Source organism: Herpailurus yagouaroundi, unplaced genomic scaffold (genome assembly GCF_014898765.1).
Source record: "Herpailurus yagouaroundi ecotype Mexico unplaced genomic scaffold, PumYag 159, whole genome shotgun sequence".
Taxonomy (NCBI): domain Eukaryota; kingdom Metazoa; phylum Chordata; class Mammalia; order Carnivora; family Felidae; genus Herpailurus; species Herpailurus yagouaroundi.
The window spans coordinates 67,369,799-67,394,485 of record NW_024412400.1 but is presented as its reverse complement, the minus strand read 5'-3'; the positions used below and the strand labels follow the sequence as shown (position 1 = coordinate 67,394,485).

At 37.4% G+C, this 24,687-nt stretch overlaps 1 protein-coding gene across 3 annotated transcripts in view; it reads right to left on the bottom strand.

The window, feature by feature from the left end:
* The window catches only part of NAALADL2 (N-acetylated alpha-linked acidic dipeptidase like 2), a 1,339,397-nt gene extending 1,323,370 nt beyond the window's left edge, over positions 1-16,027 (bottom strand). For 2 of the 3 annotated variants that reach the window (XM_040480794.1, XM_040480792.1), the window contains exon 1: positions 15,703-16,027. The gene's annotated coding sequence lies outside the window, so the exon portion shown is untranslated. Of the gene's footprint in view, positions 1-15,276; positions 15,443-15,702 lie in introns of those variants that run through there. The other variant, XM_040480793.1, reaches the window with a different exon arrangement.
* Positions 16,028-24,687: the final 8,660 nt, after the last annotated feature.

The window sequence follows — 24,687 nt, the reverse complement described above, 5'->3', positions numbered from 1 at the left end:
TTAGTAATGTTGTCAGTGTCCCATTAACATGTTAAGGCAACTTTCCAAAAAATTAAGTAATTTTTCACATCACTTCATAATTACAGAGCACGTACAATATAACATGCAGGTGGGTTTTGAAAACATGAACAAAAGGCAAGATTGCTGTCATTAGGAAGTCTAATGCCACTTTGTAAAGCTTCAGTTGAATATCATTTCAAAGACTGTATCTAAGTGAAGAAACTATCTTTGAAGCTTACAATGGTACACTTCATTTGAGGATGCTACAGTGCTTTAAAAGTCAGCATTTTTAATTCCCATTTTGAGGGTGAAGCACTCAGTGATTCTATAACTGGGCTAGCATTACAGAATGAATCCAGCAGACACCAAGAATTCCAAATAAGCATTCTTCCAATTCACTATCCGCTACATGTTCTTCGCATGCAAACCTCATTTAACACTGACACTGAGAAAGCCAACTAAAGAAATAGCCTTCATTTTCATTTTCCCCTCTTCCCCCACTATCCTCAAACTTGACCTATCATCCATTTTAAAACACACTGGTCTCTTAGCATCTCTCTCATCATAGGTATCCATCCTTCATATCATCCAGTTCTCACCTGGGCCTTTTCTCCCCCAAACAGTACTACAGATTCTGGATGAGTGTCTCCTATATCTTTTGGGCTTCATGGACCCATAAAGTATTTTGTTTTGTTTTGTTAATTTTTTTTAATGTTTTTATTTATTTTTGAGACAGAGAGCACGAGCAGGGGAGAGGCAGAGAGAGAGGGAGACACAGAATCTGAAGCAGGCTCCAGGCTCCAAGCTGTCAGCACAGAGCCCGATGCGGGGCTCGAACTCACAGACTGTGAGATCATGACCTGAGCCGAAGTCGGACGCTCAGCTGACTGAGCCACCCAGGCGCCCCCCCCCATAAAGTTTTTTAAAAAGCCAAACAAAATAATATGAGAGTATTAATACAGAGTTACCAACTTTTTATTTTGTCAATATTATTACTCCTAAGAGTAGGATACAGTTACAAAATAAAAAAAACGGTGGAAAAACTTACTGCATAATTCTTATATAATTTCTCATTTTGTCAAAGAACAGTGGGAATTCCCTAAAAACCTTAGGAACCATTTCTCTGGACTATCCACCTTCCCTCCCACCCCTGCCCCACTCTCTTGCCCCTTCCCTCAGGTTTCCCTCTGCCCTGGAAGAATGCTGACTTGTTACTCTGATCTTTAGAGCCCCCAAAAACATAACAGAGACTTGAAAAGATATATTAACTAAATTAGGATCAATCCTGAGTAGTTCAGTAGCTCTACAAGAATAATGCAAAATAATGAATGAAAGTACATTCAGTGTATCTGCACATTCGAATGAAAAAAATGGGAAGGCCATTACTTATAATAAAGGTTTTTTAAAAATTTTTTTAACACTAATACATGGATTTGGACAGCAGCAGAGACCTGGACTCTAAGCCAGAACACCAATTTCTAGTCCCAACTTGGTCTCATTTGAATCAAACTTGTGTGAGTCTGAGCAGATCATTTAATACGTCTTTATAAAATGAAAAGGGCTAAACTAGAAGATCACTTACAGTAACTTATACTCTAACAATATAAGTATAATCTTCTCTAGAGAATAAAACAAATATAAAACTAGTATTGATTTTTTTAAGTAGGTTCCATGCTGGGCAAAGAGTCCAACCTGGGAACTTGAACACATGACCCTGAAATCAAGAGTCAGACACTTAACTGAGCCAGCCAGGCGCCCCAAGTGTTGATTTTTATCTCCCAACATTTGTGTTTATTAGTCTCATATAATTATATATTTCAAAGAAGGATGTAATGTGGTTTTTAATGAATGATACATAAAATAAGGCTGTTATAACAAAAGTTGATGTTCTAAAAATATACTTTTTTCAAGTTTACCAATCTCAATTTCCACATTCACATGTTCAATATCAACAGAAGAAACAAAAAGTGGCTGAAAATAGACTAAGCATAATAAACTTTTGAAAAAGAAAATCCTAAAAATGTTATAAGTACTGCTATCTAATAATATCAACATCAAACCATCATCTCCCCAAACTATGTAATAAAATCAGTATTTCAGATAAAACCATAGTTTTGTGAATTTTAAAAAAATAACAAGACGAAACACTATTTTACCTTTTAGAAATGATTTTCTCACTCCTCCAATTACAACACAAGCTCTGTGAAGGGTAAATCAGAATATTCTTCTTCGTTTTTCTCAGCAAAGAATAGCTCTCGATGTTTACTGAGTTTAGCTGAACTGAACTAATTCTAGGTGCAAATGGTTTTCACTTCTGTATTATCATTATAAAAATCCAGATTTCCTAGACCTGTTCATAAACCATGTTTCAGGTCATATATCCCAGGATTCATTTTGGGAAAAAAAAAATGGCCAAAATGATTTAATCTTTCCATATCTCTACTTTTCCCCATGACTCCCTACTTTGTAGTATAACTTGGTGACAGTAAGTGTCCCAAAAGGTGAACATGGGCTCAGGAGATGGCATTCCTGACACCCACATGTGACCCATCTATCATTTCAACTCCAACTCTGTTATTGACTCTCACTCATTCCTGTTAGCTCTACCTTGAACATCTTTTATACTCTCAAGCTTCCTGCTTCTTAATCACAAAGTTCTTATATTCTAAGTGTCTTTGAGAACTACTTAGAAACAAACTTCCCTTGTATGATGCTAGGATTTTTCATCTTTCTCATTCCTGCCCTCTCATTCCTGCTTTCCCACTCACCCATCCCTCCAACACACATACACACACACACACACACACACACACGCACGCACATGCACACACACATGCGCACGCACACACACATACGTGTGTTATTCTCCTTTGTAAGCTTGCCAAGGGGCAAAACCTGGTCCTACTGGCTATTCTCAGACACCTTCCTGCAAAGGAAACTTTCATTTCCTATCAATAAATCTATCTTTTCCTTTCAATATACCAACTTTGCTTAAGCAGCAAAAGGCAGTGAAATAACAAGATGAAGTTGTATTTTCAACCACCAACCCTATCTGATGTTAGCCTTAGGGATCCTCTGTGTGCTTGGCAAGGCTAAGTATAGAGTACACGCACGAGATTATAATCTACTTGTGGAAGTACAGTATCTTCACATAGGGAGTAGGGGGGTAGAATGCAGTAGAAGCTCTGGTTTGGCCTGCTATGTGTGCTATAGCACATTATAGAGCACTTAGCTTTTGTTATGAAGATAAACTCATTTAATAAGTTTAGTAAGCACACTCTGTGCACTGTAATAAGGAGGCAAAGATTAAAAGACATCATTTCTGCCCATGTGGCAAATAGAACATCAGGGTAAAAGGAAGATGCACTAAAAACTGTTTTAATAAAGGCAGCCATATATACAAAAGGTCATAGGACCACAGTGGAGGGAACGTGACTGGCTCTGGGGAGGGAGGTAGAGCCATTTCCCAAAAGATATTTCAACTGGCTATTGCTGGATTTATAGGCATCTATCATTTAGAGAAAGGAGAAAAGCATTCCAGGCAAAGTATCCACACAAAACACAAGTGGGCACAAAACAATGCTAACACATCCCCTAAATTCACTGGACACGCCCCTTCCTTCAACATCTTCAGGCCAGAATGCCCCTTTTTCCCCACACATGTGTAAGAATGGGGTGGGGGTAGAGGAATTAAAATCAAAAACTATGTTTAGGATAAGGGACAGGGGATGAAAGTGGAATCTATAATGGAGGCCAGATTACAATGGGCTTTGTTCCTTGGGCTTAGTTTCATCCAAGGGCAGTGAAGAGATGTCAGAGACTTTTAACCAGAGGAGTGACAGAATTAGAGAACTGGATATCAGACAGCTGTTGATAGAAGGTGACTTGTAGAATCTCCCCAGTCTTTCACCCACAGAAAGCCCCCTCACTAACCTCAATAAAGACTTTTCTTTGAGAAAGAAAGCCCCTTCCTTGGGGCTTGGCAAAGAATACAGAAAACGGTTTCAATCTAGACCATATCTGATCTCACCAGATCCTCTTCCCCAAGACTGCTGGAGGATGAGAAAATGGAGAAAAGGGAAAGAGGAAAAAAGGAGAACAAACATGAAGCATTAGGTACCAGGCAAGGTACTAGGTGCTTCACATACATTATTATCAGATTTAATTCAAAAAAACCTTCTGAGGTAGATAAAATCACTCCCATTTTAGAGAAGCCAACCAAGTTGCCAAGTATCACAGAGTAGTAGAATATGGAGGCAGAAAATAGGAATTAAACCCAAACTCAACTAACTCCAAAGATATTCATGTATGTAAGGATAATGTAGTTTTCCCCCCTTGCCATCTTTATTTTTACAATGAACATTGTCCAGTGGACTGACTATTAGTATCACTTTATAAATAAAGAAATTAAAATTCTGAAAGGTGGTCATACATATAATAAGTGGGTTGAGGAGGAGATGAGGTATAAGAGAAAGACAAGGCAGATGTCCTAGAAGGGTGCATTAACTGCATAAAAAAGCGAGCTACTGAAATACAGGTACCAAACTGACAAGACTCTTCCTCCATTATCCTTAGCACTGCACTAATGAACAATGTTTTATTGGTTTCAATGCTATTTTTGTTTCTATATTAAAGTGAAGGAATAGTTATGCAGATAAAATATGTATTGTAAAAATGGGTAAAGATTTATTTTTTGCTACCCCCCAAAAATATGTAAACCAAAAGGAAGACATGAGAAACAGCAATTCTTTAATCAGACACAGAGACTAGTATAATGGCAGTCCTTCTTTATCAAACATTAATTTATAGGTTTTGTAACTACTTTGTCCTGAATACATTATGCTTTTTGTATCATAAAAATGCTTAGAGGAGTTCAAATTGGATAAATACTAAGAAAATATCTATATTATAATACAAACACATCAAGCCTCTATTATGTAGCTTTCTGCTTGCTTTAGAATTGAAATGACTGATATGAAAAATCACACAATTAGATTTTTATATTTGATACTGAACAAAGAACAGCTGCTTTTTTATAGATATATACCAGGCTACAATGAAGTCAAGAGCAATTTTTCCATTCAAGGAAAGAACCAGTGATGATGAGTTACATGAATCTCACCAATGTCACTATCTCTAATATTGACAATAAATTAATCCCTCAGTACTAGCAGAATCCACACCAACATTCCCAAATTGAGGTTGATACAGAGGTTAGAGACAGATGGCAACATACCCTGTCATCCTCGGTAAAGATAAAAACCAAGCCACCTTTTCTTTCCATACATACATAGTATCAGGGGTTTTTTTACTAACTTAAGAAATTTTCAACATTTAATAACGAATAAAATAGGTTTTTCTTTTTTCATTCTGAGTGAAATTAAAGATTTGAGGGAAAATTACATCATTTCAACTGGTGGAACACAGCAAAATATATTAGAAAGATGACCATGCTCACTGTCTGTCTTGCCCTATGTACCCAACTCAAAATTAGTAAAGGAAGTATAAATATATATATATGAGTATATATGTTTATTTATGTTTATGTTTTAACATTGGAAAATGGATAAAGAACATAATGAAGATCACAGTAACCTGAACTATTGTTTAAATATCACTACAATAACTACAATAACAATATTATGACATACATTCAGATACCAGAGCAAAAACAGAGAAGAGAAACAGGAATTCTTTTCATTATTCTGATAAAAAGAATGGGGAAGAACTAATGAAAAAGCAGCTACTACTATGACAGTACAAAATTTCAATAGTATCTCCAAAACTCCAAAAAGTTTCTAATTTACTATCTGAAACCAGACAGAAGATAGCTTGTTTCATATACTGAAAAGCACAAACTGTCAAAAAAATGAAGCTAAAAATATTTTTAAAGTTATTAAGATATATGTAAACTGTACTTCAACAGTACATTTATATCATTCATATAATAATATGTGACACTAAAATCCCAGATCATGACTTCCTGGAAATACTTCTGAAGAATTTGTGAGACCCTAGTGATAGAGTAATTATCCTCACAGGATGTTGGTTAAACAAAGTAAGTGAATAACTTGATATGGTAGTTGTAAACATTAACACCTGTAAAAATCAAATGTGGCACAATGTCACTTAATAGTGCTTTTGATAATGCTAAAATGTTATTTTCCTCCAACTCTGGGTTCCACAGGAAAATACAAGGCTGGTTCGGCACTTAAGACCTTCAAGAAGACCCTGTTTCTATGTATTCCCCTATTTTCACTTTTAAGTTTTGTCTGGGCAATTCCAGTACACAAATAAGGATTTGTCATAAAGATAGGCAGGCATCACAGGGTATCACCGCATCCCCATCTTCAGGCATATGAATGTCTAACCTTCCAAAACACAAGTTTTAGAAGACAAACTTGAGATTGAGCTTTAAAAAACTTTCACAAATGATTTTATCTCTATCTTTGTGACTATTTTAGCTATTTAAAGCTCTCCTGAAGCATGATAATATTTCATCTTTCTCTTACATGGCCCCAAATATGAAATGATCTACCATGTACATAAAAATATCTTAAAAATTAGAAAGAAAGAAGTGAGTAATTCCTTAACTAAGTTAAATATCTCTGATTCTTTTAGTATCTATTTTTGCAGCATGCTCTAAGAGGGATCTTTGTGGTGATGAATAATTTGATTATGGTGGTAAACTGCATGAATCTACACTTGAGATAAAATGACATAAAATTATACACACATATTGGGGCACCTGGGTAGTTCAGTCAATTGAGCATCCAACTCTTGATTTTGGCTCAGTCATGATATAAGGGTTGTGAGATCAACCCCTGCACCAGATTCCATGAGTGTGGAGCCTGCTTAAGATTTTCTCTCCCTCTCCCCCTGCCTCTCTCCCCTGCTCACTTGCTCACTCTCTCTTCAAACAAACAAACAAATAAATACAATTTTTAAAAAACTAGACACATGTTTTACCAAAATCTTTTTCCTGGTTTTAACTGTACTCGTTTTAATACATGTAAGATGTTATCAATAGGGGAAACCATGAAGAGAACACAGGACCACTCTGTACTATCTTTGCATGTTCCTATTTATCTACAGTTTAATGCATCTCACAGAAATCATAAGATCTCACTGCCAGGAGTATAGGAGAAAAGTAGAAAGAGTAAGAAGGAACATTATTCCTGCAAATCTAAGATATCAATGTGGGTAAACACCAGGAAAGCAAATAACAAAAGCAGGTATATAATGGCAATAATCTGAATATTTGACAGTATATAATAAGCTTAATGGGACTAAGCATGATATGAATATAACAACCAAATTATCTATCTGTATGTCAACCTATATCCCTTTCTGGGGTCTGAAAATATATCCTACAGATCTACTATAAACAAGAAATTCTTTCAAAATCTTGAATTTTATTTTAAAATGCATGTATTTTACACTGATGTCATTTTCACATTTATGTTTTTAAACATTTAATTTACCAGTTAAATTATTTACCAGAATTATTTTTTTACCAGAAAATTAATAAAGGGAAACTTCATTTCAAATGGAGTCAGGGAGCCCTGAAGAGAAAGCTCTCATGCAAATCTTGCCATCAAAGCTTACTTCACATTCCTGGGCAGAAAGAAGTTCACTTTACTACCCCAGCAGGAAGAAAGTAGATTTCCACCTTGCCCAGCAACAGCCTAGCCAACGACAACCTGCCACAACTCAGCCAATGAGAAAACAATCGGCACCCTGAACTCTCACTTTCCTCCAACAGACTTTTGTTCAAAGCATTCCCTCCCCAACGTCCTCCATTTTCTCTATCAAGTAACTATGGTTTGTCTATGGTTTGCCATCGCTTGTATGTCCCAAATTGTAATTCCTCTGTTATTCCCAAATAAATTCATTTTGCTGATAAAATAACTGGCTATTTTATTTTTAAGGTTAACACCACTTTCTCCAAAAAATAAAAAAAAAAAAAAATGTTAGTAAATCTGGCATTCACAGAAGATGGACAAGTTTATCTGTAGCTTGGAACCCTCCAACATAACTCAGAGTACCCCAACTGGAGAATCATCATTTTATTTTCCACTTACAAGGTGGTGATTCACAAATTGTTTTGCTGGCCTATTCTGAAATAGCCATTAGATCCTTGTTGACTAAGCTAACTTCAGGAAAATTCTTAGAAGAGGAATAACTGCTAGCAATCTATCATTTCAGCTATGACTTCCAAAAGGCCTTATCCTAGGAACCACGTACCTGCCTCCTGTACACAGAGCCTCCCCAAGGAAACTTCATCTATACACCGTCTCACTTCAACAAGAAGGAGTAAAGCCTGAGGCATTTTCACAAACATATGTAAGAGTAGGCTTCCTGCATAAGTAGCTTAAAAATACCTGGTTCTTATTTTAAAGTTTTCTGGGAATTTAGCAAAATTAAATTTAGAGAAAAGGTCCAAAACTACAAGGCTCATTTAGTCGTTCCCAATCAGATTCACATCACTTGAGAAGGTCAGATAAAGGAAGCTTTTATCACCTCAACGTAATTAAAAATCTCAAGCTGACTTCTATGACCAGCATTTCAAAAAAGTGATACAATACACCAGAAGGTATTTACTTTGGTTTGAACACACTCTAAGAGTTCTGAAGTCTAGCAGGAAATAATGTTTCTGGTTTGGTAAAACAAACAAACAAAAACTGAATGGTCCCCTCTGGGAGCTAAGCTGTAAGTGCTTCTTAAAACCAGGAGATACCCAAAAAGTTGTTAAATCACTGAGTAATGTGTTAAATTGAAAATTAAAACAAAACAAACAAAAAAATAAACTACTACTTACATACAGAGTATGATCTGTTTAAAAGTGTTTCTACTGTGTTCTTTCTCCAGTTTCTAATTGTAAAAAAATAAACAGATCCAAAGTACATTTAAGAATGCATTATTTGAGGTTATTTTATCACCAATGATAACTGAATGCAATGCACAGGAATAAGACAGCACAGCTCATACAGAGTTATAAATTTACCAATAAATAAGGCTGGACCAATATAATAAATAAAGTCCTAAAACTGAAGAAGTTAATGAATAATTTTATATACTAACGTTGTAAAAAAGCAAAAAGCCATCTCTAATGTAGAAAACATTCATTGATGGTACTATATACAATGGAAAAGTCAAAAATATAGACTTTTCATTATCTGTTTTTAAAGGATTCATAGCTCTTCTAAAATTTTTCACAACTGAACATCTGAAAATAAAATATCCATAATATATTCCTAAACAAACCACACTGTGGTAATTAATACTGAGAGCATAAATTCCATTATTAAAACTTAACTATTTATACTTTGAAACCACACTTACAAACAAATAGGGAAAATCATGCTGAACTCAAAATACTAGGTTTCTATGAAGACAAATCACCTTTCTTATCTGAACCGCTCAGATCAAAATGTCAAAACAATTAAATTACAATTTTGTCTGACATCCAATATCCTATGCAACAGTGCAAAACAGACAAGCCTGATTTCAAGCATACCGTTTGCTTTTAAATGGCAAAAAAAATTGAGCAATGAATCAAGTTTTGCAAAAGAAAACATGAGACAATATGCCAGATCACAGAGGTCAAGGAATTCACCAAGACTCACTTTCTATGTAACTATATGCTTTTGGCTCAGGGGGAGAAATTATCCATTCCTTCATACAAATACAAAAATAGACAAACATAGGACAGATACTTATCTGCCTATATACCAAATATGACTATAAATCACATTTTTAAAAATCACATTGATTTTTTAGCTACATGTGCATACTTATATTTATGTGTATTCATATCTGTATACATGTTTACACATGTGAGACCTTAAATTTTTGGCTTAACAAACCTAGTTCTTCCATGTTGCTATCTTATCTATTTCTCTAAATGTACCATGTAAAAAAATTATACCACCTTATTTTTTCAGCTGTAAAAAGGACTAAAATGATCTTGAGCTACCTGTTCATTTTTCAGTAAAACAAAACAAAACAAAACCTGAAGGCCAAAGAAGACATGGACACAAAAGCTATCCAGGGACAGACTGGTAAAAAATAATTAGATAATTTTTTGCCCAAACAATCATGTTATATACTAAAGGCACAGACTCCTAAAAACTGATTAGGTACTGTCAGATGAAACAATAATGGGCTCCTATTGTTATATTTTATATTTACTTACTTTTTAAAGGAAAGTGTTCTTTCAAAAATTCACTAAGCCCTCATGAGAAAATAAAATAATGACATACTAGAATATTCTACCCAGGCATATTTAGATTTCATACCTGTTCAACTGTAATGTACATTCAGGATTAGTCAGCATCTTAAAGACTTTACATATAATCACAATATAGGACTACCTAAGTACAAATCATTGATTTATCAATTAATTTTCATTCTCTGGCTAAAATTCTTTTCATATATATTTTTCCTATGTATCTAAAAAGAATGCAGCATTATAGCTTAGGATAAGGATGCTGTAACAGAACTGCTTGTTCCACTACTTACTACTATGTAATCTTGGGTAAGTTACTCACCCATCCATGCTTCAGTTTCATTTTTGAACTAATAAGACCTGTCTAATGGGGTTTTGGTGAAAATTAAATGTGTTAGTACATACAAACCAAAACAACAGTGCTAGCTCTTAGTAAATGCTTAAAAAAATATTAGCAATTATTGCTAATTTCTGGTGGCCTAATAGATTAATATATTGGAGCCAAAGGAATCTCAGAGACCACGTAGAATACAGTTTGGCAAACATTATGTAAAGGACCAGAATAAATATTTTAGCCTTCTCCAGCTACACCATCTCTGTCTCAACTACCCAACACTACAGTCTATGACAAATGCAGATACTATGATCTATAATAGATACAGACAATAAACTGATGGATATAGTTATGTTCCAAAAAACTTTACTTACAAAAACAGGTGACAGACTGGAGTTTACAGCCCCCTGATATAGACACACTTTACAAAAAGTAAAGAATAGAGAAATCAAATGAGTAACAGAAATTTGCCCAGCAAGTCATTGGCAGGTACAGAACTAGAACCAACTAAAATTCAGTTCAACTGTCTTTTTACCTATCATATAGGAGAGGCTCCATGAAGTCTTCCTATTATCTACAAACAGAAGCAATCTCTCCATTTTCTACCCTCCCACAACAAGATCAACAGAAAATTGACAGATTTTAATTTTTTTTAAAGCTTATTCATTTCTCAGAGACAGAGCATGAGTGGGGTTGGGGCAGAGAGAGAGGGAGACACAGAATCTGAAACAGGCTCAGGCTCTGAGCTCTCAGCACAGAGCCCAATGCGGGGCTTGAACTCATGGACCGCGAGATCATGACCCGAGCCGAAGTCTGACACTTAACCGACTGAGCCACCCAGGCGCCCCAGAAAATTGACAGATTTTAAAGGGTGATAAATTCACTGGGGTTCATTACACTATTCTCCCTACTTTTGAGTGTCTGATAATTTCCATAATAAAAATTTTTTAAACTTCAAACATTTAGCAAGTCTCTCAGAATATTAGTGTACATTCTTTTGTTTTTGTCTCTAGTAGATATGGCAATTTGAAGGCAGGGATTATGTCATTTGCATCTTGGTATCACTGTCTCCTGCCTCATACAGAATCCTATTTTATAATTAGAATTCAATAAACAAATGGTCCCTAAATAACTAAAGGAGAGTCATCTCAAACAGATACTATTTCCAATTCCAACAATCCTCTCCAACTTGTCAAACTGCTCAATATCCATAAGCAAGGTTGTCAACATGCTATCTTTCCCTATACCCAATTGTTGCCAATCCAGTCTCATTTATATCATTTTCCTTTTTTTCTTTTTTTTTTTAACATTTATTTATTTTTGAGAGATAGTGTGAGCAGGGGAGGTGCAGAGAGAGAGGTAGACACTGAATCTGAAGCAGGCTCCAGGCTCTGAGCTGTCAGCACAGAGAGATCATGACCTGAGCTGAAGTCGGATGCTTAACCGACTAGGCCACCCAGGCGCCCCTCATTTATATCATTTCAAAATCTAACCTGAAGTCTACTTCTAGCTAACATCTCTTTCTAGGTCTGATACCACCTATCCATAAGTGGATTCACCACCAGCAACAACACTGCTCTCCATCAGATTCCATTTGGTACTCAAAAACTAAACCATCTGTTTGATGTGATGATAATATTCTTAGAACTTTACTGTAGTTATCTAATGGCACTAGAGCTAAAATTCAATGTTTTTACCTTCCTCATCGTAGCCTTTCCCAGATTTCATGATATGATCTTGCTTACCTTATTTCTTCTTTCACGTGTAGCTAAATTTTATTCTAGAATCTCAACTTACTTTCCAAGTCTTCTCCCGAGCAGAACCCAAGGCTGAAATTCCCTCTTCTTTCCTCAACAAACACGTATTTCTTTGCTTCAAGAAATTTTCACAATCTTAAAGTATGTGCTCATCAAATATACCATGAACCAAGAGGAAAAAAGATAATATTTCCTACAAATTTCTAATGTACCACAACTGCCACTCACCACAATGACAAAAGAGAAGAGATCCAAAGAGGACATCCACACACATTCCCACCTGCATCTGTGTCCACAGTTCTCCCCCACTTATTACTATAGATAAATAGTCCATCCTACTAATAGATAACCTCTCGACTGTTGCATCCTCTCCAACATAAGAACAATCCCTCTCTCTCCTTGCATCATCAATTTCCCAGGTCTTTGGGCTCTTTCTCATTAGCATAACAACATACCATTGTTTCACACATCATTAAAACTCTTTTTATATCATATAGCCCTCCAACAAATCCTCCATTTCTCTCCCTATCTTTTCAATAAAAATCTTCAAAGATTTTTGATGCATACCATCATGCTCTTCAATTTTCTCTTCTCTATCACGTTCCAAACTAGCTTTCACCATCCACCACCACTCCATGGAAACTATCATCAAATCACCAATGATTTCCTTTGCTAAGTCAATTGTCAATCTTCATCTTTAAAACAGGTGACCAGTCCCCTCCCTAATTCTTCAAACACTTCCTTCATTTGGCTTCCAGGAGCCCACACTCTCCAGCTCTTCCTATTACCAAGTATGCAGCTAGTTTTTAGAAACCTTTGATCATTCCTTCTCAACTCATAATGTGTGAGTGCCCCAATGCTGTCCTTGGTCCTCCTCAGTTTTCTAAGCTCACACATTTTTTTATGAATGTATCCAATCTCTTCACTTTTAAAATCAGTTATATGCTGAAGAATCATAAATTATCATTAGCCTGGCCTTCAGACTGCCTGCTTGACATCCCCACTTGGATATTTAACATGCATCCAACCCTTAACACGTTCAAACCCAAATTCTTAATCCTTACCATATCGTTCTCCTGCTCTATTCCCATCTCAGTAAATGGAAATTCTATATTTTCAGTTGCTTAGGCAATTAAGTTCCCCTAAATTTCTTTTGCTTTCACACTCCATACCCAATCTGTCAGCAAATCCTGTGCATTGTACCATCAAAATACATCCAGAATCTGAACTTTTCACCACCTCCACTGTTACTATCCTGGTCTAACCTACTATCATCTGTCACATGGATTATTATAATAGCCTAACTGCCCCCCCCCCCCCCGCTTCTCCCCTTGCCTTCCTTCAATCTGTTCTCATTATGCCACAGTAATGGTGTTAAATAGTTGTTAGTTCTGATGAAAACACTCCAAAGGCTTCCCATATCATTTCAAGTAAAATCTAGAGTCATTACAATAGCTTACTAGACCATTAGTACAATCTAGTCTCTCTTTCATTTAAGACCATATAGCCTATTTCCCTCCTTCCTCCACTCTACTGAACCCACACTGGCTTCTTTGTGGATCTCTGAACACACCATTTTGTTCTGTAGACCTAGAAAGCTCTTGCCCCAAATATCACATGGCTGACTCCTTCAACTACTCTAAGTCTAATGAAAGGTCACCTTCTCTGAAGGTCTTCCCTTACAATCCTTTTTTAAACTACGAAACACACACACACACACACGCTTTCCCCACGGCACTTACTATAGTACCATCACATATTTTTCTATGTATTGTATATACGGTCTCCCTCCACTAGAATGTATATTCCAAGAAGGCAGTGCTTTATTGCAGCGCCAAAAACAATGCTTGGCACACATCAGGCACTCGATAAATATTTGTTGACTAAATGAATAAGTATTCATGTCTCTACGTAAATCTGATAATGCTTTTGTAAGCAAGTAACAAATTGATCATTTCATCCTTGTTAGTCCTATAATAAAAGTCCATAATACTCTTTGTATGGTACCAGGAATATATTAGATCACTCTTGTGAAGAGGAGTTACTTTCTTATTTCTCAGAAGTCTTGAAATCAGAGATTACTGCCAATTGAAACTACTGTTAAAGATATCCTCTTCCTATTGAGAATTCTTAAGGGATTTTAAAGAAATGGAGAAAATCCCACTCCAACATAAAACCCAATCCTTTCCTTAATCCTTTTTGACCATTCACCCAGAGTACTTTGTATCACTTTTGCAGTGTTCACCATGGTCCCTTCTGGATATGGAGTCTCTGCAGGACAAGAACTGAATCTTGTTCTCTCTTAACCCGTCATCCAGTATCCATGACCAGCATTCAAAGAACTGTTACTGGATTGAACTCAATGGAGTGAATACCACAGAAACCTGTGACATAACTGCTTATAGTTGTCAAGATGTAGTCCATCAACAAGTAGCACCGCTATCTAGGTTTCTACGGTCGGTTTCTAACAAACCCACGTCTTCTGTTATGTCTAAGTGAGGCAGTAGGACATTCACGCGCAGGTCCAGGATCTATTACTCCTCTCAGGATGCACAAGTCACAGGAAGCAAAGGGAGGATAGAAAAGTAAATGATACTGTACGTGTGCCTGTTATTCTAACAGTGAGGAACAAAAGAACACAGACACCAAAAGATGAGACACCCAACAAACGGGGTGATGGAAGGGGGAAAAGTACAGAATTCGGAAAACGAAGGGGTCAGGGGGGCTAGAGGATGGAGCTACGCAAGGAGACCGCAGGGCAAACGTGTACTAAGGCTGACGCTAAGGTAGAAGCCAGCGCAGGCGCTAATCACAGGCTGCTCTTTCAACACTTTCTCATAAACTTCCTCGAGAAAGAGGTCCTGCGCGTCCTCCGGGGCGGCATTCCACACGCGGGGCGTCACTCGGGGCGAGCCATCCCCAAAACACCGGTCCGCAGCGCCGCTCGTCTTTACCTGCGTCCCGCTAGGGTGTCGCGTGGGACAGCCCAGCCGGCTTGCGTGCATGTGTGAACGTGTCAGAAAAGGGCACTCGGGAGTTGCTAGGCTCCGCTCGTAGACAATCGGCTTCGAGAGGTGGGCGGGGGCCTCGAGGCGGGGATGGGGGCTCCCTCAGCCAGCGAATGGCGGGGGGACTGGCGGAGCCAGGTGCCCCGCGCACCGCCCCTCGGGGTTGCCCCCGCCCTGCCGCCGCCCGGGCGCCCCTCCGCCGGGATCCTGACGCCCGGTCGGCGTCCCGGGACCCACGCAAGGGTGCGGCCAGCGCCACAGCCGCGCCAGTCTGGGAGGGAGAAAGGGCCGAAAGGCTCGGCCCAGACCGCGCCGCCTCAGAGCGCCTAGCTGGTTTTGGCAAAACTTTGAAAACAGAAAGACTTCGTTTACCTGAGCGGCGCGGGCGCGGGCTCGTCTGCGGTACGGCTGCCGAGCGCGGGCCGGGTTTTCAGCAGCCGTAAAGCGGGAGGAGAGCGCGCGAGCCGCGGCGCTAGCCCTCGCCCCCGAGCGGCGGCCCCGGCGCCTCCGCCGCGAGCGTCAGCCGCTTGGCAAGGAGCGGGCTGGGCTGAGTCATAATAAAAGACACGTTTGCCGAGCGGAGTGGGAAGAGGGGCCTCGAGGAGCCGTGTTAAATGGCAAGAGGTTCAAAAATAGGAAAGGAATTTTTTTTAAGGGGACAAAACTGAAAAGCTTGTCTCAAGGTGGGACAGATATGAGCTTCTTTTATAATTTGCAAATAGTTTACAAATACTCTTTGTGTCTAATAAAACTTTGTATTAAAGATTTTTTTTCTTTAAGTGCATTACCTGTGGAGCCAGTGAATGGTGTATAACGCTCAGCTTCACTTGCAGCTCTCAGACCTTGTGCAAGTTACTTGAATCCCTTGCCTTTGTTTCTCATCTGTCAAACAGGATAATAAAAGTGCCTCCCTCCGGACAGAAAATGCTTGGAAGGTACTTGGCATAGTGCCTGTACTAAACGTTAATTATTAGGATTTAAAAATAAAGTGGGGTTAAGTGAAGACGAGCCTAGACGAGCAGCTTTACAAGGAAGGATTCAAAAATAAAGCAAGGACTTTTTGCAAGTGGGGTAAATTAGACAAATGCCTCAATGGAAGAAAATAAATTGGTGCCTCTAAAAAAATAAGTGAAGTCAATAGATGTAGCTGAGGTGGAAAAAGGAAAAGAAAAGGAAAAAAGGGGGAGGGGGGAGGAAAACTAGGTGCAGTGACCAGACATCTGAAGCTTCATGGGGAATGGAGGAGGAGTATATTTACTTGCTATTTAGAAAATCATGACAAACTCCCTCTGCTGAGGGAGATTTTTAAAAAATATTTAAACAGATAAACAACTGTCTCAAAATGAGCCCCAAATGAGGAGCCTTCGCTCCAATGAATGAGATTTGGCAGTTCTGCAAAATGAGGAAATTCTTCCTTGTGCTGCATCTTAGTGGGTTGAGTCATCAAACCCATAGCAAAACTTAGTGGGCTGGATTCCTGAAAGACATGCCAGATGGATGCATTCTGCTTAGTTTTAATAACTGTATGATGTTCCCTCTGTACTGTCAATTTTGGAAGAAAGGAATCTGAATAAAGATTTGAGAAGAGAACTTGAAAATAAAAGCTAAGCTAGTTATTTATTACATGAGTATCCATCCACAATGAGCATACAGTTAAAGACTGCAAAACAAGTAATCATTTCTCCCAGTTCTGTTCTCCCTTCCCTTTGTTTCTGCTTTTAATGTATTTCTTTTTATCCACTTTTATTATATCATTTTTATACAATGAACCTACCCAGGGGAAACGTGGTTTTAATTAATACTAAGGCATGGAAGGAATTTTAGCTAGGCCTCTCTAAGTAAGGTCAAACTTTCTGAAAGAAAGGTTTTTCAGTTGAAGTTTTAATGAGAGCAAGGGTAAATTGGCAGATGTGAAATCAGAAGTTGTTCTAGACAAACAAGAAAATAGACTGAAAAAGAGAATGGAATAGAAATCAGAAAGAGTTCTATTCCCTAATTACTGGAAGCACGGAAGACTAGAGGAAAGTTTTCTCTATCAGATCAAGAAAAATGGGTATCTTGCTTTACCACCCAGCCTTTCAAATACAAACAAAAGAAAGAAAAGAGGAGAGAAAAAAAAAACAAAAAAACCTTTATCAGATTCTTGAAATGAATTCCTAGGAGGTCTCCTGCCGGGTAAAAAATTTGGAGGTGCCTCTTTCAGGGAAAAACACCAGCAAAATATTTGAGGGGATTAATTTTTGCAGAATTGGGGAAAACCCTAAGATAAGAATCCCACTTTCTTTGTTTCAGTTTTGCTAAGCCTTAAGGCTGAGGCCAACAGGTTTTCATTAAACCTTTATTAATGAAACAAAGAGATGAAATCTTAAATGGTGTGAAGCCCTTAAACTAAAAGGAGCAAGAAAACAAAACCAAAGCCCAGAAAATAAACAAAGAGATTAGGAAGTTTTTTCTAAGGGGAACCTTTGAACTTTTGGCTGTCATGTGAATGCTCGTGACTTGCTTTAGGCAAATAGGAGATACAAACTAAAGCTGAAACCAAAAAGATCTGGTCAGTTCAGATAAAAAAAGCTTACCTTGCCTGAAATGTTTTGGTCTGAGAAGATAATTCCATTCATTTTAGGTAGAGACAAAAACTCACCACCTGGTTTTGTATGCCCATTAACACCTCAATCACCAGAATCTACTTGAATGCATTTTTTAGTAGGACTCCTGGCACTTTGTGAACTAAACCTTGGCTCACGGGCTTTTGAGCATTTTGTGAATTTATCCAAAAGTATATTTTGACTAATAAGTGTTTGCTTTTAAAATTCTTATTCCATCATTATTAATGTTAATAATGTAAAGCAGAGTGACCTGCTTTTTAAGGTTTTTATAGATAGAATATAACAGGTTATAATTGTATCAATTGATGACATTACAAGTTTCTTTGACACAACTGAATTAAACTTTCGTGTGCTAATATGATTTCTAATTAAGAAATTTCTTATTTCATATAAGATTATTATTGGAAGGGACTGATTGCATTGTGAAAGTCAACATTCTTCTAACTTAAAACTCCAGTGTAGTAAAGGTTTCTTGCCACATTCCAAATACTGTTACGTTACCTGTTGCTAAATCACTGAGTAATAGGAGCAATGGTTAAACAGCCTCAACAAAATTTAGTTTTGAAAACTAATTTCAGGAATGCTACTAACGACTATAGCAAAGCTGAAGTGAGATTCTCAAGCCAAAACTGAGTGTTAGCTGAGAACATTATGTTACAAGATTCCTAGCTAATCCGGCTCAATAAGGGAGGACAATCTTAAAGATACAGATCCTTGTTCTTCTGTCAACAGCAACAACACGTATGTACTTATGAATCTATATGTACTTATGAAATCTCACGTATTTTAGAAGAGGTTTATTTGAAATTATTCATATCTATAGCACTGATCTTTTTTAGACATTTGAAGTGGGTTGAAGAATGATCACTTTATGGTTTCGGTTTTGGACAATGTCACAACTACAGATTCTCGGGTTAATTAAAATTTTCATTGGAAACATAAACAATTGTAGAAAATAAGCCCTTTCATACATTTCTGATTGGAGTATAAGTTATTATAACCCCCTACAGAGAGCAATTTAGTAACAAAATTAAAACACCAAAATTACACTCTCCTGGAACCAGCAAATTACTTTTGGGAATTGATTTCTGTAGAAATAACACATGTACAACATTATTCATTGTAACAACAAAAGTTTGGAAATAACCTAAAAGTCCATCTGTAGGAGACTAGTTACATTAATTATAGTACATTCATCCAATAGAATGTACTGTATGCAACTGTAGTTGTCAGGGAGGGGGGAGGAATTGAATGAACTTTTCTGTAAACAGTTTTGGGAAATGCAAGATACACAAAGTAGAAAAAAAAACAATGTGCAAAATATTGTACTTGCAAAGAAGAAATATGTTTATATTCATTTATACATTCATAAATTCTTGAGGGGAACATAAGAAACTAACAGTAGTTACTCACAGTAAAGGAGTAGTCAAATGTATTCATTGGACTGAGAAACAGGTGCAAAAGAGACTTCGTTGCATTTTTTTGTTGTTTTCCTTTCCGTATAAATATATTACCTATTTGAAAATTAATTTATTTTTTTAATTTTTAAGTAACCTAACCTATAGCTTGAAGTCGTGACCCCAAGGTCAAGAGTTGCGTGCTCTTCTGACTGAGCCAGCCAAGTGCTCCTGAAAATTAATTTTTAGTTTTTTTTTAAGTTTATTCATTTTTTTGAGAGAGAGAGAGAGAGAGAGAGAGAGAGAGAACACCTGTGAGCACACGTGGGGAAGGAGCAGAGAGAGAGGGAGAGAGAGAGAATCCCAAGTAGGCCCTGCTGCCATCAGCACAGAGCCCGATGCTGGGCTCAAACCCACGAAACCATGAGGTTATGCCCTGAGCTAAAGTCTGAGGCTTTACTAAGTCACCCAGGTGCCCCTGAAAATTAATTTTTAAAAAAGAAAACAAATACTAAATAGTATATGTTAGGTATAAAAAGATAAAGTTAGGAAACTTATTCTGTAGTTGAATAATCTCCCTGTCATAACTCCAAAAGTCTTGAAGTTTACTATGAGAAGAATTCCTGAAAGCTAAACTATGAATTCTATCTATATCTGTTTTGACTATAAAGAACTATAGTATTTGAAAATAGTTGAAATTCATTTTCATTTCTCTCTAATGACTTTAAAGTTCCCAATAGTAGGGAAATTAATATATAAAATACAGTGTATTTTATGCTAATAAATTGTTCAGAGTTTCTACAACTCACTGGTTTTGCTAAAAATATGGTATAGTAGCAAATACTAATATTTAATTCTATAATGGCTTAAAGAAAATCATTGTTACATAAATACCTTTGAACCACATACTTTCTTTAATTGTTACCTATATAATGGTCCTGCTATTTCCAATGCTTTTGGGGAAGTTAATGGTCTCATTGTGAGGAACTGAATGACAATAAAGAAAAAAAGAAATTCTAATTACTCTGCTTACAGAGTGTTTTGATTTTCTACATTTATTTGTGTAGAAAAAGTTACTTAGGGGCGCCTGGGTGGCTCAGTCAGTTAAGCGTCCGACTTCAGCTCAGGTCACGATCTCACAGTCTGTGGGTTCGAGCCCCGCCGTCGGTCTCTGTGCTGATGGCTCAGAGCCTGGAGCCTGCTTCCGATTCTGTGTCTCCCTCTCTCTCTGCCCCTCCCCGTTCATGCTCTGTCTCTCTCTGTCTCAAAAATAAACATTAAAAAAAAAAATTAAAAAAAAAAAAGAAAAAGTTACTTAGCTGAGAAAGTGGTATCTAGGAGATGTTGACAATGTGTGTATGACTTCTTGAAAATTAAGCAGTGTGACAGAAACTGCCAATCTCACTAATATCTATACACTCCATACATTTTTCAGCCTCCCTTACAGGTATATTTATCATATGACTGAGTTCTGCCCAATGGAATGTGGACACAAGTATGCCATGATCTCTTTAGTTGTTGTGCTGGGTGGTTGGAGAAGCTCCACCAAAGGACTTTAAGTACTCTACCCCTCAGTATCAAATTAGGAAAAATAAACCACATTATTCAAAGATAGGAGGTTTAATATTAGGACAATCATTATACAGTGTGTAATCTGTGAAGCTGAAGAAGCAGAAAGGGAACATTCAGGTAACTCAGAAGTAACTGCAGGCAACAACTACCGTTCTAGAGCTGGGTGTGGTAGAGCTTACAAAATAGGCTCCATGACTCCACCTCCTGGTATCCGTGCCCTATGCAATATCTTCCCTTTGAAAATGGGCTGGACTTAGTGATACTTACAGTGAAAAGGATAAAGCAGAAATAACGAGATGTGACTTCCAAGTTTAGGATACAAAGATACTATGGCTTCTCTCTTGGCATGCTTGCTTTCGTTCTCTCTTGGATTACTCACCTGGGGAAAGCCGGCTGACAAGTCATGAAGCAGTGCTTTGGAGATAAAAGAGATGAAAGTTCATGTGGCAAAGATGTGTAGCCTGCCAACAGCCATATAGGAGAGCTTGGAAACGGATTTCTCCTCCTCCCAGTTAAACCTTCAGGTGAGACTACAGTGCCTGTCAGCAGTTTGAATGCAACCTCACGAGAGACTTGGATCCAGAGGCATCCATCTGTGTCCACATTGCTAATCCTCAGAAACTGTGAAATAATATATGTTTGCTGTAAGGCACTAGTTTCTGGGTAATTTGTTATGTAGTAATAATGACAAATACAGTAGGGAATCAAAAGGGAAAAGATGAGTAACCAAAACCTAGGAACTCAGAGAGTGACCGTATGTAACTTGGCTCTCAGTCCTCTGAGGAGGATGTAGGTGGAATAGACCCCTTCCCAATTATAGGTAAAACATAGAGGCTGATGACACTCCACACAACAAGAAAATTTGAGAAAAAGTTTATTATTGACACAAAGACTCCTGGGAAAGAACAGCATTCACAAGTAGGTCCATGCTGACTTTAGTGAGGCAGACAGAGTGGGTTGGACCCTCATAGTGGCTCCTATATTGGGACTAAAAGGTAAAAGTTTTTGTGCATGGGTTGGCAATTTGCAAGGTTCGAATTGCTCGCTGCTGCCAAAGAAGAGGCACAGTTGGGGTTTCTTGTTAGCTTGTTCAAATGTGGGGCCAAATGGGAAAGGGAGGGTGAGGCTTAAAAAAATGTCAGAAATCAAATATCAAAAAATGAAATCAGACTCTTTATTACTAGGTGTCTCCCAGGTACTGATTGTAATTTGGGAGCACAGAGGAGGGATTCCAGGAGATGGTACTCTGACCTCTTAACAAGACACACAGCTGGCTGCAGCTGACACCTCTGAGAAAGCACAAGTCCAGGTTTGGGGGTAACAAAACATATTTGAAAAGGTGTCTGATTAGGGCTGCTCAAACCATGCTGCAGGATGAAAGAAAGTCTCTTCTCTTCTTTTCCACTTTCCAAAACTCCTTTAGTACTGCCTATTAGCAGAAATGAATTGGTGTCTCGGAAATGTAACCTATCCAGGGTACTTGGGTGGCTCAGTCGGTTAAGCGTTTGATTTTTGTCTCAGGTCATGATCTAGCACTTCGTGAGTTTGAGCCCCACATCAGGCTCTCTGCTGTCAGCGCAGGGCCTGCGTTAGATCCTCTGCCTCCCTCTCTCTCTGTCCCTCCCTCACTCATTCTCTCCTTCTCTCAAAAAACTAAATAAACAATAAAGAAGAAGAAGAAGAAGAAGAAGAAGAAGAAGAAGAAGAAGAAGAAGAAGAAGAAGAATGTAACCTATCCTAGCCCTAGAAATACAGAAGACACTATGGAAGGCTGGATTTAGAGCAGAAACAATACCCAGAACACTTCTTACCTTTGTCATTTCAGTACTGTACACAACCCTCCTCACATTTTTCAATTTCTTTAGCAAGAACTTCATGCTTCCACATTTATCCCAATGAAAATATTCTAATCATCTCCTCCAGAAGAGAAGACACACTCAAGAATGTCAACATCACCCTAATGATTTATTGGTTAGGTTAGTTCCTCTGCTGCTCCAATCATAACACTACCTTGGATACTTTATAACTAGCACAAAAGTAAAAGCACTAGCCATCATCACCAATCCTTATTTATAATAAGAACATAAGGAGGAAAAAGGGGAAATACTGTATGCAACACTTATTACTAGAGTCATTGTTTCTGTAACTAGTCAGAAAAAAGTTTATAATTACAACTTCTTCCATTATCTGCTGCATGTTCCTCTGACCTCAGCTAGTATCTCTGCTTGTTATGGTTATTAAGCTGATAGAGTGACTCAAATCTTTATTCCTGAAGAATCTAATGTCTCAGTAATTCTATCTTTATTGCACTTCTGTAGTTTTCCATTAATTTTTACTATTAAAGATGTATGTGCTAAGAAGTAATCCAGAGAATCCACTTAGTTCCAATATAGTCCTCTCTGTGCCCAGTGTATAGCAGCAGGCTAATTTCTTCTTGATAACTAGGATCGATCGCTTCACCCAATAAAGTATCCTTGTCTTTTACAATTAATTCAGTGATATGAAAAACTCAAAATTGCCATATGGTGGTCTCAACTTTCAATTCAATGGAAAAATGGCCACATATCCTGATGGTAACATTCCTTAGTACCTTGGGAACTGATATTGCTAAAAGAATCAGAAAAGTCCAAAGTTTCAAAGATGGGAAGAAAGTTTTTAGAAATGAATAATTAGGTGTAATAGTCAGAGGAGCTATTTATATTCCTTCCTCTTGGTTCTTGGAGCCATACATTCTGACCTTGAGAGAAACAGCACCATGTGTGTTCAAAACATACATTGTATGCTGTAGGAAAGTATCCCAGTCAGGGACATATATGGAAAGACCAATGAATGCCATTCTGCCACACTTCTTTCGCTGTAAAACAATGTTATGTGGGATTTCAAGATGGTGAATTTAAGCATTCCGCAAGTCTATGAATAGTGCCTTCTGGCCAAAGCATTGCTGGCAAGTAAAGCAGATCCATACCCAGAATAAATGTGCATTCCTGGAAGTCAAATCCCTGTTCCCACCGCGGAGGAGCCACTAAATGAAAAGACTTGCTTGAAGTCCTTGACTTTCTTCTTAAAGGAGAGCCAATACACCCCAAACATCTGCTTTAGACTTTGAGTGCGAGAAATAAACTTTTACTGCATTAAGACACTGAGATTTTAGTGTTGTTTCTACTAACTTTCAGTCTATTTTTACTAATTCAAGCAGGAAATTTGCCTTCAACAAAAAATAAAAGAATTATAAACACCCATGAAAGAATTAAAGACTGAAACAGTTATCTACACAAAAACTATCCTTTTAACATCTAACATTAATACACATATTTCTATGTTTGATTGATGCATTGAGTTTTCTATCTTCATTCAGAAATTGTTTCCTATGTCTGAATAATAAGGATACTATTTTTTTAAATGTTATTGCTACTACAACTGTTTATTATCACTATTGTTATTACTATTGATTAATTTTCTTTCAAAATATCAACACTTCAAGTAGCTCAAAGGGTTTCTTTCTGTCTAAAAGATGTGTTGTATTTAAAAAATCAGAGAATTTTCATAAAGTCAAAAATTTAATCATTCAGAAAATTAAAGGCAAGTTTTCTTTTCCTCTATTCCCATTTCCCTCTTATGTATAATATAATTTGCTTTTTTATTTATTATATTTCTGCTATTCCAAAATGGTTTATTAACTAAAAGAATAACTGCATGGTTGCCACTTTTCTTTTTTACTATACTACAAACCCATTAAAATATGATCACATCTTGAAAATCCACTTTTTAGTGATACATAGCTA